Below are 19815 nucleotides of genomic sequence, written 5' to 3'. Positions count from 1 at the left end.
TCAGATTGGTGGTTTTAAAGAACAGAAATTTATTTCCTCCCAGTTAGTAGGCTGGAAGTCCAAATTAAGGGCACAAGCTCTAGGGGAAGCTTCTGTGTCAGGGTGGGACTAAGATCCTTGTCTCAGCTTCTGCAGGACACACCCTTATTAACATAACAAAGAAACCCTGTTGCCAAATGGGATTATATCCACAGGTTTAGGGGCTAGGATCCAAACACAGACTTTGAGAGGACACAATTCAGCCTGTAGCAAGTTATTTACATATTTTTGGGGGGTGATAAAATTTGTATACAATAAAAGGCACAAACGTTAAGTGTCCCACTGATAAATTTTGATACTGCAGTCCTGGGTGTTGCAAATAGTTAAAACTCTGAATTACTAGCCAAACAAAGGTTGGTGGTTTGAACTCACCCTGAGACACCTCAGAAGAGAAGCCTGGTGGTCTGCTTCTGAAAAGTCTTGAAAACCTATGGAATGAAGATCTACTCTGCACACATGAGGTCACCATAAATCAGAATTAACTCCACGGCAACTAACAACCACGTCTGTGTAACCTAAACCCATATTAAGATATAGAACTAATCTCAGGATTATTTTTTTGGCATGTATGCCGGAGGATGGTGTTATGGATTGAATTGCCCCCCCCCCCATTTATATTGCAGTCCTAACCCCTGGTACGGGTGAACATGACCTTGCTTGGAGATAAGAGTCTTTGGAGGTGTTAATCAGGTAACATGAGGTCATACTGGAGTAGGGTGGACCCTAATCCAATCTGAGTGATGGATATCCTTATAAAAGAAACACTGAGGCACAGAGACTGAGGAAGGATACCATGTGACCCTGCAGCTTCACTTGGAGCTACCAGCAGCTAGGGTAAGAGGTATGGAACATGTTTTCCCTCAACTCCTCAGAATGACTCAACACATGCCAACACCCTGTTCCTGAACATGCAGCCTTCAGAACTGTGAGACAATAAATTTCTGTTAGCCACTCTGTTTATTTTATTATGCCAGCCCTAGGGAACTAACATGGTCAGAAGATGAGTAAGCATACACATACCCATTTCATTTTTTTCCTCTCAAGGTGTCATTGCTACTCTAAAAAAATTGCAAGGCAAGTTGTGTGTGCATGATAAAGTCTCATTTCATAGAAATTATTTAGGTAGTTTCTTGAAGTTTCAGGCCGAAAACCTTGGATGAAAGTCCATTTTTCCTTACCTGCTTATCACTTGCTGACTTCTCTTCCTGTTTTGTTTTATTGAGTTTCTGAGATTTTTGGTTTTCCTAAGACATACTAAATATCATGTCTTAAAAATGAGTTCTTCAGATCTAAGATTTCTCATGTGTATGACTTAGGGATATGGTGATGCCTCCTTTAGAACGAGCAAAGCCTTCTTTAGAGAGTGCACTGAATCTGACTACAAAATAATTGAAGATAATTTTTTTTTAGAGCTAGCCCTTCCCCGGTGAAGACACTTCGGGGGATGTAGAGACCCATGCCCATTCTTTAAGACCTCTCCATTTGTGGAGAGCAAGCTTAAGAGACATGTTGGGACATGTCTGGACAAGTGTGGCTGTCATGATCAATTGAGTCTATAATGAGGGGAGCAGGCTCAAGAGATAAAAACACAAGGTGGGCTTGACTGAGAAAGATAGTCATATCAGGATAACCAGAGAGACTGACAGACTTTATCAAGAAGAAACCCACATATCACCAGACTTTATCAACATCAACCACATGAGCTCAAAGAGCTCCAACGAGTATAAAAGAAGCAACAGAAGGAGACAGTGGTGCTCGGAGCCTTCCCAGAGCCACTCAGTCATATGTTGAGAACTAGGAAGCAGTGAGCTGCAGCAGCTCGCCCGGGCTTACTCCTAGTTCAAGAGACGTTGCTCTTGGTCATACGTTGAGAGCTAGGAAGCAGTGGGCAGTGGCAGCTCGCCCGGGCTCACTCCTAAGTTCAGGAGATATTGAACAGAATGGTCATGAAGCAGTGAGCAGTGGCAGCTGGTCCCTGGCTTACTTGTTAAGACCTTTCTCCTATCTGGCTCTCGGTCGTACATTGAGAACTTAGGAAGCAGTGGGCAGCGGTAGCTTGTCCTGGGCTTACTCCTAAATTTAAGAGATGTTGAATGGAGTGGTTACAAGGCTTACTCATGGACTCTCATGACACCAGGCTCCCAAGCCTGCAGGAAGCTACGCATGATTTAGAGACCATTGCCAACCATCGAACAGCATCATCAAACTGCACCGTCTAGTTACTGCCTTCACTTGCCATGAGCTTGACCTGTCTCTTTCATTTTTTCCCCCTTTGGTGATCCGAGATCTCTGGCGTCCGGGATAGCCAGGAACCTGCCAATTTGTGTTGGTGCTTAATGAATTAGCAAAATTAACGTAAGATCTAAAAGCAAACCATTTAGTAAAGACGCTGTGGGAAGACACAAATCATGTAGTTTATAAGACTCTTCTTTGTGACACCATTTTGGAGTAACCGTAAAATGTAGTGTGGCAGAATGTAAGTAAACCGTCCCCTCCTACATAAATAGAGTACATTTATTAGAGGAATGGTAGGATAAGTGGATTGTGTTTTTACAGAGTTAGGCTGTTGAAGTCATGGGTAGGAAAGAGTGGGATTTCCTCTGAAGGTGGTGGGCTTGGTAGGTGTTAGTCATCCTGCATGGGTGGGATATTCTATCTTTTTTAGGGCTCATATCAGAGCCCCCTTTTGGGTCAGGGTGAGAAAAGTCTGGGGGTGATTGAATGTTCTCCAGGTGATCTGGTGATATATACATAAGCTGGCACCAAGCTGAATGAAGAAGGGCAAGTTGTAATTTGTCAGTCAGGTTACCTGCTTGCATGTTACTCTGTGTATTTCCATCTTGTTATCTTCCCTCCATCTTTTGGTAAACCTAATGTAAATACTTCAGCCTTTCTCAGCTATTCTGTCATAAGGGAATAATTGAAAGTCTCTGATTGGACCAGAGTTTTAAAGGAGGCAGCATCCCTCTGAGGGGAAAGTGGCGGGTAGCAACTTTAATTAGTGAGAGATCCCCAGGGAGGTTTTAGATGTGAAGGGAATAAGAGATAAGAATATGTAAGAAACTGCCTCCATTGAAGCTTGAGGTTTAATTTTATTAAGGCAATCAACGTGCTTCCTTCCATTGTCAACCTGACAGATGTCCTTTCATTTAAATAAAGGTATTCAAAATCTAGTGGCGCAGGCTCCCACTGGACTTTTAAAGAGCCAGGACATTTGAGGAACAGTAAGTTCTGACCTTTAATAGCAGCCAGCGGCTTAATTTTTCATAGTTTCCAAAAACCACACCCTCCTGCTGGAGTAGCTAGTTTAGGGAAATTGGATGGACTCACTGTGCCTTGGGAGTTTCTAATCGCAGAGCTTCTCCTGATGTTTTCTTCTGCCACTCCTTCACATCTCCCTCACATCCGGCTCCTTTCCATTTATTTCACGCTAAAATTATAAAGAATTTCAGCGTCAAGGCTATTATCCCGTTTAAAGTGCAACATGAACTCCCATACATCTACCAGCACACTTCTCATAGTGCCTTCAAGGCTGTTGACCAGCAGGGCAGATAAGGTGGTGGTGTTTTTGTGTGTCTATGATTTTGAGAACAGGATATGAATCTGTAAAGAAGGATTTTCTTTATAACTATACTCAGTAGGTCCTTGAGGCCTACCCCATTAAAGTAAGGGGAGAATTCCCTACAAAGAGATTTTTAAGCAGAGGGCATGGCTTGAGGTTCCTTTTCAGGCCTGGATGTGGGGTCCAAGGGGAAATAATGAGGCTAAGGCACTGGATTTTTACTAAAACTGAGCATCTGGGGACTCTTGAGCCTAGATAAGGGATGATGGTGCATAGGTGGGATTGTGAAGTAGGAGAGCCACAGGTAAGTATTTGAAGATGAGGAAGTTGAATCCCGCAGATATTAGACACAGTGCCTGGCACCAGAGCCTGTAGGCTGCCTGTTTGGCTCACTTTCCACCACACACTATGGTAATACTACTGATCTTTTGGGTAAGAGGGTGAGGCATCTGAATTAGATAAGTAGGGATAAGAATGGAGATTCTCATCTTTTTCAACAACTCTTGTATTGCCAAAACAAACATAGATAATATGCAAACAAATGGGCCAGGCTCTGTACCAATAAAACTTTATTTACAAACCAGGAAGCAGAAGCTCAGATTTGACCCATAGGCTATAGTTTGCCAATCCCTGGTCTAGTCCATTTTGTAATTTTTTGATAACTTTGTTTTAATGTACATCTTCAAGTTGAAATTCAAGCATTAAAACCTACTGCCATGGAGTCGATCCTGCCTCAGTAATGACCCTAGAGGATGGAGTAGAACTACCTGAGCAGGGTTTCTGAGGCTGTAATCTTTACAGAAGCAGACTGCCATATCTTCCTCTCACAGAGCAGTTGGTGGATTCGAACCACCAGATCTTTTGGTTAGCAGATGAGTGCTTAACCACTGCGCCACCGGGGCTCCTCAATTTAAGCACTGATCACTGTTAAATATAAATGTTTGATTTTTAAAATATCTCCCTTTGCTACTGGGTAGCTTTGTTATTGTTAGCTGCCGCTGACTCATAGTGACCCCGTGTTACAGAGTAGAACTTCTCCATAGCGTTTTCTTGGCTGTAATCTTATGGAAGCAGATCTCCAGGCCTTTTCTTCTGCTGAGCAGCTGGGTGGGTTTAGGCTGCCAACCTTTTGGCTCTTGTCAAATGACAACATATGTACTCTGTTTAAAATGAAAGTAAAGAAATTTATTTAGATCAAAGGTAGCTGGAGCCAGGGACCTGTTGCATCTCACAAAGTGAAAACCAGTGCTCTGAAAAGCTGCAGTCACACAGGCAGAGTTAATTAATAGGGTTGAATCAGGAACATAGGCTACAATACTCTGATCAGTAGGCAAGCAGTCAGTAAAGTGGAAGGCAGGATATCTCAAAGCAGGGCTTTGGTTGGAATTGGTTAATAGAGTATATGTGGGTTAAGGGGGTTGAGTACGCTCACATAATTCTGAAAGTCTCTGTTTGCAAGGGGGTCACAAAATGATTGATAAGGGAGTAGGGTGTGCTGGTTCTGCCAGTCCTGAGGCCCAAGGTCAGGTACACGTGAATGGGAAGAATCACTCTGCTGGTTTCACTCAGCCAGAGGCCCAGGGCGATATGCATATGAAGAGGTTACATTCTCTGGAATGCAGAAGCAGAATGCAGAAGTCACAAAATTGGGGCGGACCTACACCGGCCCGATCTACACCTGAGCCTGCCACCCCGGGAGTGCCAGGCACCTCAGTTTTGAAACCCTTGCATGCAGCAGGGAGGAATGGGGTTGATGTCCAACTAAATGTTCATTTTCAATGTACTATTTTTTTAAAAATCTGTAGAATTGTGTATGTTGGATCAGCAAACAGAATGTTACCTGGTGGTCTTGAAAATAGTGTAAAATCATTTAAATTAGGAAATCAGGTCAGACTTCACATAGCAAGCCTCTGTGAAATGAGGGGTCTGGCGCTAGAGCAGACCATGGACTGAGCACATGAGACCGTATGGTCTTCTGGACAACAAGGAGGGAACAGGGCACAGAAGTAGTGGTCAGTTTTGGTTTTGTGATAGTCTGAGACCACAGTCAAGTCTGTGTGTATTCTAAACTCCCATAGCCTCACTTTGTTCACTTCTTAAAATTGATAGTTTTGCATGTGCATAATACTTGAGATGATTGGATAAGGCTAAGGAAAGCCCAGGAGCCCTGGTGGTGCAATGGTTAAGTGCTTGCATGCTAACCAAAAGGTCGAAAGGCTGGCAATTTGAACCCACCAGCCTCTATACAGGAGAAAAGATCTGACGCTCTACTCCCATAAAGAGTACAGCTGAGGAAACCCTATGAGGCAGTTCTGGTCTGTCCTATAGGGTTGCTGTGAGTGGGCATCCACAGGATGACACACAACAAGGAATGCCCGTAGGCCATTTTGGGAGGATTACTGCATTGAAAGCTACTGGAGGTACTAGGCCAACCAAACTGAGTGGGTGGTTGCAAGAAGCAGACCAAAAAAAAAAAATTTGTTGCCTTCACGATGATTCCAACTCATAGAAGCTGATGATATCCCCGCAAAAATCAGGGATTCTTATGTACTCATCCTGTGAAAAATTTGGAATTGGAGTTGGGGAACTAGGTGTAATGGGTGCTTGTCTGCTACTTAAATAATTTCTCAGCGGAGACAAGGGGCCCTTTTCCCTATCGCAACCCTCTGCTCATCTTTCAAGATTGAGCACAGATGTCACTGCTCTTAATCATTTCAGGTTCCTTCATTTACAATTGGTGTTTTTCTCTATCAGGAGCGGATTGTCCTATAAGCAAGGTAGGCACAGCCAGTGCTTACCAGATCATCTGCAGTGAACAGTTTCACATTTTTTCCACCACATCAAAAATTCTACTTCTTGGTATGGCTGGCATCTGTCTCTCTCCCAACCCCACAGCACCTTCCTACATAATTAAAGCCTCTTTACAAATTTACTGTTCCTGATGGGTGGATGACCCAGTAAGCAAGGTAAGCACGGACTTATTTGTGCTTGCTTACTAGTTTGTGGGGAACAACTTCACATGGGTTTCATCACATCTTTGTGGCTATATTCCCCCTTGTGGTGAAACCCATGTGAATTTGTTCACTACAGATTAGTAAGTTATCACAAGTAAGCCTATCCTTACCTTGCTTTCTGGCTCATCCGCCCCTGCCTCTAGTTCTTTAGCACTTATAACCAACCTCTGGTGGCACAGTGGTCAATCACTCAGCTGCTAACAGAAAGGTGGTTGTTTTGAACCCACCAGTTGCTTCGCAGGAGAAAGATGTGGTAGTCTGCTCCTGTAAAGATTTAGAGCCTTAGAAACCCTTATGGGGCAGCTCTACCTGTCCTATGGGGTTGTTATGACTCTCCACCAATGGGTTTGGTTTGCTTTTAATCAACCTCTACAATCACTCACACTAGACTGAGGAATCCTGACTCCTTCTGTACTATGTCTAGCATGAAGAATAGAATCAATTGCTATGTAAATAAGTGGATTTTTTGTTCTCTTTTGTGAGGCTTAAGACCTTGAGTTGGAACATAGAAAACTAAAGTTACATAATAAGTGCATTAGCTCTCTTGTGATTTTAAGTGACAAATACTATGTAAGATAAAATTTCTGTTTGAAGAAATTATATGAATTACCACAGTGTATTTGGTAATTTTGAATGCTTTTTTTTCCCTTAGAATAGGTGTGTATTAGCCTCTGTTTTTCAGAGAGACAAAAATCTACAAAATTTTAATGCATTATAAAGAACACAATCTCTAAAAATCCTTAAGTATACCTTTTTTTCCCGTTTTTAACCAGCTGAGCTCTCTCAGATTGTAGTTTTCTAAGGAGGAAGGAGGTGAAGGGGTGCTTTGTTAGGTTTGATAAACACCCTTTGTTTTATGAAGATGTACTGCCTGTTGGTAGTGATGGGGGAAAAGATATTTTCTGAATATAAATGTTGATGGCTATATTCTTAATATAAACATTAATGGTTGGGCCAAAATTCAGCCCACAGAATCCTGACCAGCTTTGTAAGGCTCACAGCACAGCTTAGCAGAGGTCAAATGAAGGAAGACTTCCCCAGAAAAACAATGACTTACTGTTTAGCTTTAAGGAGATGCCAATTATAGCGGGTTGTAGGAGGTGAGCTGGGGTTATGATGAAAATGAGTATATTTAGAAACACGTAATTGTTGCTTGTTGCCATGTAAAATACCAATACATCCCTCCAGCTTTCGCCTCCTATAATAATCTCCCTGTTCTTCCTACATGAAATGTCCGTGGAATGAAATGGAATAGAATAATGATACTGCCTCTAGTTTTTATGACATTGGGTTCTTTCTGTGGAAACAAGTGCAGCATGTGTAATTAAATAACCAAACCAACAAAAAAGTAAAAACCAAACCCGTTGGCGATTTGGACTCATAGTGACCCTGTAGGACAGAGTAGAACTGCCCCCTAGGGTTTCCTGTAATCTTTACAGAAGCAGACTGCCACATCTTTCGCCCGCGGAGCAGCTGGTGGGTTCGAACTGCGACCTTTCCATTGACAGCTGAATACTTTAACCACTGTGCCACCAGGGCTCCAAATAAGCAAAGGGAGAGAGAAATACAAGCTAAGATGTAAAGGAAAAAAGCGCTTATAGTTGTGAAGTAATCCGGATTGTTTTTTGGAAACACTTAAATGAATACTTTGTTTCTACGTTTTTGTTGTCTGTTTTGTGTAATATGTGAATGAGGTTAGATGTGTCTTTGTGTTTTTATGTTTGCTAGAGCCTGAAATAAACCTTTTCAGTCATAGAAAGCTTTATTGCTCTGTGTGAGTTTATCCACAAGAGCTTGTTTCACTGAATTGAAAGTATAATTGGCAGTGGGTTTTACCACTAAAAGTTGTGTGTTGATTGTAGGTGGAGGGTACATGAATTTAGTTTTAAATATACTCTCCCATAATTGAATGAATGTCATTAAATGGAAACAGGAGAGACCCTACAGTTTTTTTTTTCTCTTATTTTGTTCAATAATTGAAAAATGTGTTGACAGTCTCTATGTACTTAAAGAAGTTTTTTTTAATATTCACAGAAATGAATTGCATCTTGCCAGTTTCCTTTTTATCTCATTGTTCCCCACTTCTTATCAATACACAGACATTGCCCTTCCTTTTATTTTCCAAGTGTAAACCTTTTCCTGTTGCTTTTTGCTGTTGTTAGCAAGTCTAAATGCTGAGCATTTGTTCTGGCAGAAGCTGTACTTGTACATTGGTCCAGTTTCAGATGGTTCTCCTTATTGTGTGTGGTGCAGCTCTGGAATGTGTGTGTTAGAAGTTCAGTTGTTGAGAGGGACTCTTCTTTCGTAGTGATGACTTAAAGTATCCTATATTGCATGTGCCTCATTCAGTCTGATGTATATTTGGAGTTATTTGGTGCGTAAGCTGTTACTTGACAGAATGCGTCCACTTAGTATGTTTTATCTCCTATGAACTATGGAGTTAGTTGTTGTCTTTTCTTAAAAAACAAAAAACAAAAAAAAAAAACTTGCTCCTGAATAATTTTTTTCTTTCTGAATAATTTCTTGAGAGAAGAGTTGCTTAGGGACATTTCAGAAGTCTCATGAGACAGAAGATAAATTTGGAAAGGATTTGTTTTTCTCTTGCTTTCTGTGTGGTACTTGAAAGTTTGATGATGTATTAATTATTTTAAAAAGGCTGACCACACCTACCTAGTTTCTTTTTTTAAAGTTATCTTTTGGAAATGCTTCTGTTAACTTCAAAATGTATGTTTAAAAAAAAAAAAATTGCTTGAGTCTCTTGGATCTCCATGCAGAATATATAATCATTCCGTCCATTCAGCCAGTATTCACTTAGGAGAGTGGGTTAGTGCTGGATATGTAGAGAGGAACAAGAGCTGAAAGGTGACTGACCTGCAGTTTACATTCTCGTGTGGGTGTGGGTGGACAGACGGTAATTACACAGATAAATGAATAAACAAGATAATTTAAATAGTGATAGAAGAGATAAAACAGGGCGAATTGCTAGAGGGTTCCTGCTGGTGCGGTAAAGTGGCCCTTTGGATCCTGACCTCATTTAGGAGCTGATATTTAACCTAAAATATTAGTGATGAGAGAGCCAGAAGCCTTCAGCTTTAGGAGAGGAACACCCAGAGAAGCCGGCACTGCACAGGGCTGGAAAAAAGGCCATTGTAGCTAGTATTTAAGAAAGGGTTATTGTTAGCTGCCAATGAGTGTGCCCTCGACTGATGGCGACCCTATGAACAATGGAACGAAACCATCTAATCCTGAACCATCCGCATGATTGGTTGCAGATCAGACTGTTCATGGAGTTTTCATTGTCTGACTTTCCCAAGTAGATAGCCAGGTCTTTCACCCTGGTCCATCTTAGTTGGGGAGCTCTTTTAAAACCTGTTCATGTTCAGCATGATAACTACACACAAGCCGCCTCCACTGACACATGGGTGGTGGTTGCGCATGAGGTGTTTTGCCTGGAATGGAACCATGTCTCCATGTGAAAGGTGAGAATTCTACCACTGAACCAACAGTGCTCCCTGAGAAAAGGTTGTTGTTGGGTGCCATCGGGTTGTTTCTCTATATGACAGAGTAGGACTGCCCTGTAGGGTTCTCAAAGCTGTAATCTTTGCAGAAGCAGACTGCCACATCTTTCTCCCGTGGGGCAGCTGCTGGGTTCAAAACCCACTGACCTTTCACTTAGCAGCTGAGTGCTTTAACCATTGGGCCACCAGGACTCCCTCGAGTTAGGGTAGGAGGAGGTTAATATATCTGGAATGTGGTGATTAATACAGGGGAAAGTATGGTGGGAGTAAAACTTTGTAGGCTAGACTTCTGAATTTAATCTTGCATCCTACAGGAAGCCAATGGAGGGCCTTCATTGGTAAAAGGAGCCACTTAATCTGATTTGCATGTTAAAATGATCTCTCTGGATCCTGTATTTTCATGTGTTCTTCCGAAATGCATTGACAGCTGCACAGAAAGATCGTCCTTTGTGGAATTTTTATTGTTCAAGTTTTTGTTCTAGAGGCAGCATTTAAAATTGTTCTGAATCTGTTGATTTGAAATTAAGTATTTACTACAAAAAAAAAAAAACAACCCAGACATTCTGTTTTTTGGTGTTTGGTTTTTGTGGTGTATACTTGGAGGAGTTTTATGACTAATAAGTATAGTAAATTGAAGAATAAAACCTGTAACATTAACTGGTAAACATAAAATGTTAGCTGAGACAGCTTTCGTTGCTGATCTAGGAAAAGATGAATGTCAGCTTCCTTCTAAATTTGAGTAACTTGAGGGGTAAAACAGTCTGGTAAAATTCGTTTTAGGTAACATCATGAATCATATTTTGTGATCAAATAATTGACTGGCAGAATTCAGCAGGATCCTGGATTGTTGAAATGGAAAAAGCCTTGAATAGAATCATATCAGTCAAAGATAAGCATTACAGATTATACCTACTCCTCAATTATGGACATGGTTAGATTCCAAAGACCAGGTTATTATGCAAAAATTGGCATTATGCAGAATGGAGGATAACCATGTCGGATCACAGAATGCAGGATGACTGCATCATTACATGATTAATAAACCCCTGAGAACCATGCCTCAGCCAAGTGGACATGTAACCTTAACCATCACAGCCAGTGTTAACCCTCGCCTTGTGCCTGAGTGTTAGTTACTGCCAGACATTCTTCGTTAATAAGCAAAATAGTCGGATAGTAGATTGTTTACTACTGTCATAAATGTGAAATGTTGCATCATGAGATAGTCGATAAATGAGGTGTAGGTGTACTTTTTGCTAAGCATTGTTGCTAGGTACAGTTCTTCTCCTGAAGGTGCTCACAATCTAATAGGAAAAACCCGGAAATTCGTGTAGAGTCTGTATAGTTTTAGTGAATATAAACAGATGTGCAAGAACAGATGTAGCCCACAGAAAGAAATAGTTCATATCAGAGGATGAGAGAGGGGAGTGGAAGTGAGGCTAGATGTTGAGGAAGATTTTGAAGGACAAATTAGTAGGAGTTCATTAGAGAACTGGCTGAGAGAAGAACTGTGCTTTCCAGAACTTCACTGTTTTGTTTTGTTGCTGGAACACAAAGGGAAGGGCAGGGTGTGGTGATGAAGAGGTGAGGCAATGAGTAGAAACCAAAACCAAAGCAGTTGCCCTGAAATCTTCTCCAACTCAGTGGTGACCCACGTGTGTCCGAGCAGAACTGTGCCACATAAGGTTTTCAGTGGCTTGATTTTTCAGAAGGAGATCACCAGACCTTTCTTCCAAGGCACTTGTGGGTAGGTTTGAACCACTAATCTTTCGGTTAATAGCCCAGCGTTTACCTGTTTGTGCCACCCAGGGACTCCTGTCATACCTGCTGAGGAGCTTTAATCTTGTAGGTGGTGGAGGTTTAGAAAGGTTCTAAGTAGGTGAAAAGTAAGATCAGATTCGTGATTTTTAGGAAGATCAACAAGGCAACAGTGTGGAGATGAATAGCCTGGGATTAGGAACCTATTTCTGAGACAGGGCTGTTGGGGGCTATACTTTAAGTGAGAAATGATGCAGTCCGTAAAATACTTAATCTGAATATTGGATGCTGAATAGATTTACCGCCCAAAAGTTTTTTTTAAAGTTGGGGACGAATTAAGCCAAGCATTAAGGGGGTGGAGGGGAAGCTTTAAGCTTGTTTGTCTACATTCTTTCTTAGGTTGGTTACCACAGGATTTTTTTTTTTTTTTTAATTTATGGCTGTAATGAGATAGACTTTCACCAGCCTCATTATTTTATAGGTATGTGATTCCGTCCTTCGTGGTCAGTTGAGTGTGTAAGAAGAATGGCATGGTAATGCGGCCAGTTTGCTGGTTGATTCTAGTACAGACCAGACCAACAGCTTCTGCTGTGTTTTCTGATTGGTGCCAAATGAGCAGTGCCAACAAGGCTGGTGAGCAAAAGCAGCTCTGATCACCAGGGACCTCTGTGACTAAATGGGGAGACATAAATAACCAGTCAGGTGACAGATTTATCTCAAATCAGCCTGTTGCTGTGGCTGGGCGGGGGAGTGGGGGTGGATAAGTTCTGTATCGCTGTTGAATGGACTGCAGGCAAGTACTGTCAGCATTTCTGGGAAGCCTTCTCAGAAACGGAATTTTCTGGGATTTGTCGTTAACATCAATATTGTTCTCATTTCATGTAACAATAAAAACAAATAATTAACCCCTAGCTGTAGATTGGTAGAGAGATTTGTGTAATTGTTCTATTTGCTTGATGGCCTTAGTACTAGTTTTTTTTTTTTTTTTAAACGTGTTTGGAAGACAAGGGACTAGGTGTTCTGCACATGGGAGTACATTAACTTTTCTGTGTAGATGTACATCACAGATGTAATTCCTCTCCCCCTTTTAAAACAGTTTATTAAGAAAGGCCAGTTCTTGTGCTTTTCCATCTGTAGGGTAAAAAATGCCTCTTAAAATATATTTGTGTGATCTATTAAGAGAAACAAAAATGAATTATAGTGACTACTCCAGTTAAAAAACAGTATCTGCTGGTGGTTCATACATCTTCCCTAATGCACTGTAGGCAGCGAAGTTCCGCTTTGTGCAGGCGGGTCTGTAATCGCTATTTGGCTGACTGTCTAAGATTGAGTCCAGGATCCAGAGATCAGGCTTGAGAGGTTCCAACAGAAATTATTAAAAAATGATCAGCACTCCCAGTATTTCTTTACCCCTGATCTTAATGGGGAGCCCTGGTAACACAGTGGTTAAGTGCTCAGCTGCTAACCAAAAGGCCAGTAGTTCAACCCCACCAGCTGTTCCACGGGAGGAAGATGTGGCAATCTGTGCCCGTAAAGATTTCAGCCTTGGAAAACCCTATGGGGTAGTTCTACTCTGTCTTACTGAGTTGCAGTTGACTAAATGGCAGTAGATTTGTGGGGATCTTAATGTTGCTATATGTACATGAGTTTATTTCATTTGTTTTTAATGAGAACTTTTAACTACACAAATAGTAAATAAATACTTTCTTGTGAAAAGAATGTTGAGACAGATAAGGCAAAAGGCTCCCTAAACCACCACTACCAGCTCCTCCCTGATCTGCTTCCTGGTAGATTTTGGGATTGTGTGTCCTTGCAGACCTTTGCCACACATTAACACATATGCAGAAATGTCTGGCAGATCCATTTTGAAAGGTAAATTAGCACAATCGTTCTCATTAGAGTTGAGATGACTTACTTTTTATTCAGGTTTGCACAGGTAGAGTCTGTCTCAACTTGCAGTATGCTTTTATATGGAAGTATGGAGATACAATTTGAGAATTTATGATGGATAAGGGGGATGTAAATTTTACTATCATGTATTACCCTCTCAGAGGAGAATGAGTTGGTAAGAAGTTATGTGGGCAGGTGTTTTCAAGGTTGATGTAATTTTGGAAAAAAAAAAAAAAGGGCCACACGAAACTGTTTTTTAAAGTATTACAATAAGACTGAGCCTTTTGTGGCAAACAGAAGTAGGTAGCAGTGAAAACTATTACCTCGAGATGATCCCCTGGGGGCCCATACAGGAAAACAACTGGCATAATGTTGCCATTTCACTTGGCTGATGTTTATTTTTCATATAAAATTGGATTGTAAGATTTTTTTGTTTTAGGATTAAGTTTCTAATTTTTTCTTTGGTTTTGTGCGTGTTAGCCAGTGGGGATGGTACTGAGAGTAAACCTTGGAAAATTTAGCTAAGTTATTTTATGATAAAAAGCCTTTTGCATGCATGAAGTGAGGGAGAAAAACATTTCTCATTTTCTGAAGCACCATTTATTCTGCCTTTGAACATGGAGCCACTTTGATTTCTCATATTTAAGTTATAGTTAGGATTGATACAATTTAATGACAAAACTAATACTGTACTTTGAAGTATGTTGACTTATTTCCTAGAGGCAAGATGTGGAAAATGTTTCCTAGAGGTTAAACCCCAAAACTCACTGCCGTTGAGTCGATTCCGACTCATAGCTGCCCCACAGGACAGAGTAGAACTGCCCCATAGGGATTCCAGGGAGTGCTTGTTGGATTCAAACTGCCGACCTTTTAGTTAATAGCTGTAGCTCCTAACCACTGGCCACCAGGGTTTCCTCCTAGAGGTTAGAAGGTAGGAATAGAGAAAGGTAGAAACAGAGAGACAGGAGACAGACTTAAAAGGTTAATGGTGGCTTCCAAAATAAAAAAGCCACTTGCAGATTTAGGAAGAATCCAAGCTTCCTGCTCTTTTGCCCTGTCACTTTGTCACTCTGTGTGTGTGTGTGTATGTATGTATAAATTACCATTTCTTTAAACTAGGGTTGCCCAGCTTTTGTGAGCAGTCTTACTTCTGAGTTTTCCTTTTTGCTCCATCCTTTGCGTGTTCGGATCAAAACCGCATAGTGCTTCCAGAATAGTAAGAAGACTTGATCTTTTCCACAATTAACATACATTGTTGCTATTAAGATTTTCCCTTTCCTTCCCGCCAAACGTTTCTTCCACGCCTACTAAGATACATAGGAAAAGTCACACTCTGTCCTCCAAGGGAGAATTAAAATTTTAAACGTGAGTTCTAGAGAGATTTGGCTACATCTACCAGAGGAAGGCCTGTGTGAAGTTGCCAGTCAAGGGTGATGAATGGGTAGTCAGCTGTGCACAGTCAGCCCCTTGGGCTGCGAGTTGTCATGGGAGCGTTGAGTGGCATTCAGCGATCCTGCGTGACTAACCTAGTTTAGCAGCGGGGCCCATGGGTCCCTGCCTGGAAGAAGGTGCTTACAGCCAGATGATACCAGAGCCGGCACACTGCCTTGTGTCTCAAGCCCAACTTAGACCTTTTTATTAGTGTTTTTTCCTCCTTTCACATTGTATTTCCTTTTTTGGGGGGCAAGGGAAAAAGGAAAGGGGTGGGGGAGGTAGTCACTCTCACCAATCCTTACAGAGTTGTGATTTCTGTCATTTTATTACACTGTTTAACACATCCGCCCATAGCCCACAAGAAGAAGGGTTTGAAAAGTGGAATAAATGTGCCCTGACAGGCCCCAGCATGGGGCTGACTACATGACAGTATGCAGAGGCAGAATGAGCAGCTCTGAATTCCTCAGGAGCTTCACCACCTCTCCAAAAGAGCATGCTGTCGTGTGTTAGAGTTTCAGTGCTTCACTCAGGCTCCTGTGCTGAGGTAGAACAGTTGAGTTCTTTGGGTGCAAACATCTGTAGCACAGACCACCTCAGTCCGTTCTGCAGGATGAGTTTTCACACGTGACTGCTCTCCGACCAGGCACTGGCAACTGAAGCCTGTGGTTTCTCCAAACAGTCTTTTCTCATTGTTCACTTAAAAGTAAGAATGCGGTGGAGGAGGTGATTTGATACATTCTATAGACACCTCTCTGATGCATTGGTGTTGAACCTCACAGACAGTGGACTGTATATGCTCCAAAAGCAAGAACTTGGCTACTGAAAGTCGTGGTATTCCCTACCTAAAAATATTTTTTGCAGACTTTTGGTCTAATATGTGGATGTCTGCAGGATGGCCAGACTTTGCACCCTCCCTTTGCACGTGGACTTGCTTTTGAAGGCAGTCAGCTGCTTTGGATCACCATGTGACTGCATGTTGTTTCTCTCCAGGTGGACTCCTGGGCTGGCGCTGAGGCCCCCAGGAACACGGCCTAGGTCAGCCAGTGAAAAGTTAATGGGAGTGGAGCCCGTTATTGGGTCTTTAATGACTACTTAGCTTTGTGTTTATTTATAGTCTGTCCTTGAAAGAAATTAACGTGAAGAGTTCTCTTAGCAAGTTAGAGATGACTTGTGAATCTGGATGGTAACCTCAAACAAGTTTGTAAATTTAAGGTCTCTAAAATAAGACTTGTACAGTTCTTAAGATTTGAAGAACAAATTCATGCTGTCAGCTCTCTCTCTGTCTCTCAAAGGGCCCTCTGTTAGGTCCTTAGTCAAGGACAGACCCCTGTGGCTAAATTTAACCAAAAATATGTTTTATGGTTTTGGACTTGATCTACTGGCAGGGATAATATCTGATTTGTCGCTGTGTACCTTTTTGAGACAAAGGAATCGTGAGTAATTCTAGGGTAACAATACTTTAGTATGCCCACGTGGTCGTTGCCTTATTTTAACACAGCCTAAAAGCTTTGCTGGCAGATCTGTGATTAAGAATACAGGCTTTGGTGGCAAGCAGACCAGTATTTGAATTTTCAACGGTTAAGCCTCTAGGATCTTAACGGAAACGTTAGTAGTTTGAACCCACCCAGAGGCTCCCCAGGAAAGACCGGGCTATCTGCCTGCATAAAGATTATAGCCTAGAAACCCTATGGGGCAGTTCTACTCTTAACACATGGAGTCACCATGAGTCGGAAAAAGAACTCGATGGCATACAACAAGAACATCTTTTATTAGCAAATTATTAGCAAGTTATTTAAGCTCTTCACCTTTTTTTTTCTCTCCACCTGGAAAGTGGGGTTAATCCCTCTCTCACAGAGTTGTTGTGAAACTTAAATAGGGAGAGGGATGTGATCTGCCTAAGTGAGTGTAGATTACATAAGATGCTAAGGTCCCTAGGTGGCACCAGCAGTTTGCCTTGACTACTAACCTAAAGTTTTGTGGTTCACACCTACCCAGTGGTGGAGCAAAAAGAAAGGCCTGGTGATCTGCTTCCATAAAGATTACAGCCAAGGAAACCCTATGAGGCAGTTCTATTGTGTAACGTGTGTAAACGCACTGGGTCACGGTGAGTCAAAATTGACTTGACAGCAATGGGAAAGTGGTTGGTAGTACAGGTAGTCCCTGGGTTATCCAACTTATGTACAACTGATAGTTTTAAACTACCCCATAAAGCTATTATGTTAAAAACTTGAGGTACATACAGTGGTTTGTAATAACAAATGAGTGCTGCTTTGCACATGCATCAAAGTATTACTGTTATTACCGTATTGTTATGTTAAAGATGTTTTAGCATATCTGGAAATGTTTCTTTAATGTTTTCTATGTAGAGAAAGGTACACTGTATACTATATACTAAGACAAACATTTGACTGACACTAGATACAAACCATACCTAACTGTACAGGATAGATTTAGGAATTGCCTGTAGTCATTAGCTGCGCAGCTGAGGTCATCTCGTCTCTTGGTAAGCTGCTTGTGGTCAGTACAGTCCCAAAGGAATGTGCTCAGTGTACCCCTCAGAACCACTTGGAAATCTGTTAAATTTGCAGATTTCAGGCTCTGCCTCAGACTTACTGGAACTCTGGGGGTAGGTCCTGGCGCTGTACATTTTAACAAGCCCTCCAGGTGATTCTTATCTAATGCAAAGTGCTGTGTAGAAATCAGTGAAGGAGAACTTGGAACTCAGGATATTCTGTGTCCAACAAAGAGAAAGTCTGACAAGGTCAAGATGTTGGGATGGGTTTTCCTGTGTGTGTGTGTGTGTATGGGAGATTTTTTTCTCAGCATAGGAGAAAAAAAATGCCACCTTTAATTGGGTAAATCAATAGTCAACATGTAGGAGGTTGGCTGCTTCCTAAAATCCTCACATAAAAATTCTTCTATCCATCCCTCCTTGCTCTCGTTTTGGTTTAAAAACAATGATGTGTATAGGCTGAACAAAGGTTTACTCATGCTATGAATTGTGTTTTTGAGTTTTTTTTTTTTTTTTGAGTTTTAATTTCAAAATGGAACCAAGAAAGAGAAAATACTCCTGGAAAATTTTGCCCGGAAACTTTTTAAAAACCATCGCTTGCAAAATTGCAGTAAGTTAAAGCCAAATAAATAAACCAGAAAGCTACCCAGTAAGTACTACTAGCAAAGCCTCATTAAAGCAGACAAGCCTGAAGAACCAGCCCTCTGGGCGTGTTGTCTGTACTCCTGGGAAAGGCAGGCAGTAGCTTCCTGTCCCTTTTCTGAGGATACTGGTGAGACCCAAGAGGGAGTTGCCTAACAGAGGTACAGTGTCTTGGGTGAGAGTGAGTTTCTCTCTCAAAGGCTAGACCTGGTAAAACTCATCCAAACAATGATATCCATGATGTCTTTCCTTACTTCCCTACTTACAAGACTTTCTAGTTTAAGGGTGATGGTAAATTAAAAAGAAAACATTCCAAGTTTGTTCCAGAATTGGTATAGTATTGCATATGTATGCCAATAAAATCTTGGTGTAGGTTTTTATATTTTTTTAAGCTAATGAAGTAAAACTTAATTAACCAGAATTCATGATTTAATGGGATTTCCCCCATGTGGGAGGCACTTTGATTTTAGAAGCATGCCGCAATAAATAAGACAGTGTTAGCAGTTTTTTTAAGAGAATGTCTAATTGGGTTCTCCTCATTATTTTTGTAGCAGTTTTCATTACTTTGAGATGAAAATCTGTGGTAAAACCTAACATGCTGAGATAAAACTGAGCTGATGGATAGATATTTTAGTAATTTTAAAGTAGTGAAACTTTTTTGTAAAGATAAATGGGTGTGTGGAATTTACAGGAAAATTAAGTGAATGCTATGGTTGAGGTATGGTTGTTTACACCCTTACTTTTTCAATCCAGGATTGAGAATTCTGGTGCTGCTTGTTATTTGGGGGTTCCCTTTTCTGAGACAAAGGTAGCAATTATTCCGAAGTGGGCAGAACTCTGCCTTATAAAGCAGAACCAAAGCCTGTTGGTGTAAAACCATGGGGACTTTACTGTTGAAACGAGCAGCATCAGGAAGGGGAGAACTTCCTTAGTGATGAGAATAGCGAAGCAGATGCCCTTGGTAAGCCCCTGCTTCCCCTTCTGTCTGTGCACACCCCATCCATCAGCCTGTTTTGACTGCTGCAGTGTATGCACATGTCCTGTACATTTTAATAACAGCTTGGAGCTCTTGTAGGGAAAAAACTCAAAAAGTTCAGTAACGCAAAAAGAATGTTTTATTCGGCATATATTCAAAAAGGCAAAAGCAGTAAGTGGACAACGGTGCTGCCAAGAGCCATGCCTGCCTGGATCCCAGGAGATATTACAGAATAAGCAGAAGTGGGAAAACGGACAAGCATGCTGCCACAGCCATGTCCCTCTGAATCCAAAGAATATTATAGAATAAGCAAAAGTGGGAGAACTGACAAACATACTTCTAGAGCCATGTTTGCCCAAATCCAAGGAATATTACAGAATGACCAGTATTAAGATTATGAAATGGACAGGACCACTTGAAAGCTTAACCTTTTCACAGATTGGGTGGAAACTGTGATCCTACATTTTGAATTG

General features: G+C 41.4%; 1 protein-coding gene across 18 annotated transcripts in view; it reads left to right on the top strand.

Annotated features, from left to right (window-relative positions):
* AFF1 (ALF transcription elongation factor 1) overlaps window positions 1-19815 on the top strand; it is a 243599-nt gene that overhangs the window by 92960 nt on the left and 130824 nt on the right. The window lies entirely within an intron of this gene.

This window comes from Loxodonta africana, chromosome 5, assembly GCF_030014295.1.
Source record: "Loxodonta africana isolate mLoxAfr1 chromosome 5, mLoxAfr1.hap2, whole genome shotgun sequence".
In the NCBI taxonomy this organism is placed as follows: domain Eukaryota; kingdom Metazoa; phylum Chordata; class Mammalia; order Proboscidea; family Elephantidae; genus Loxodonta; species Loxodonta africana.
The sequence above is the reverse complement of the archived record's forward strand: the minus strand, read 5'-3'. Positions and strand labels throughout refer to the sequence as shown.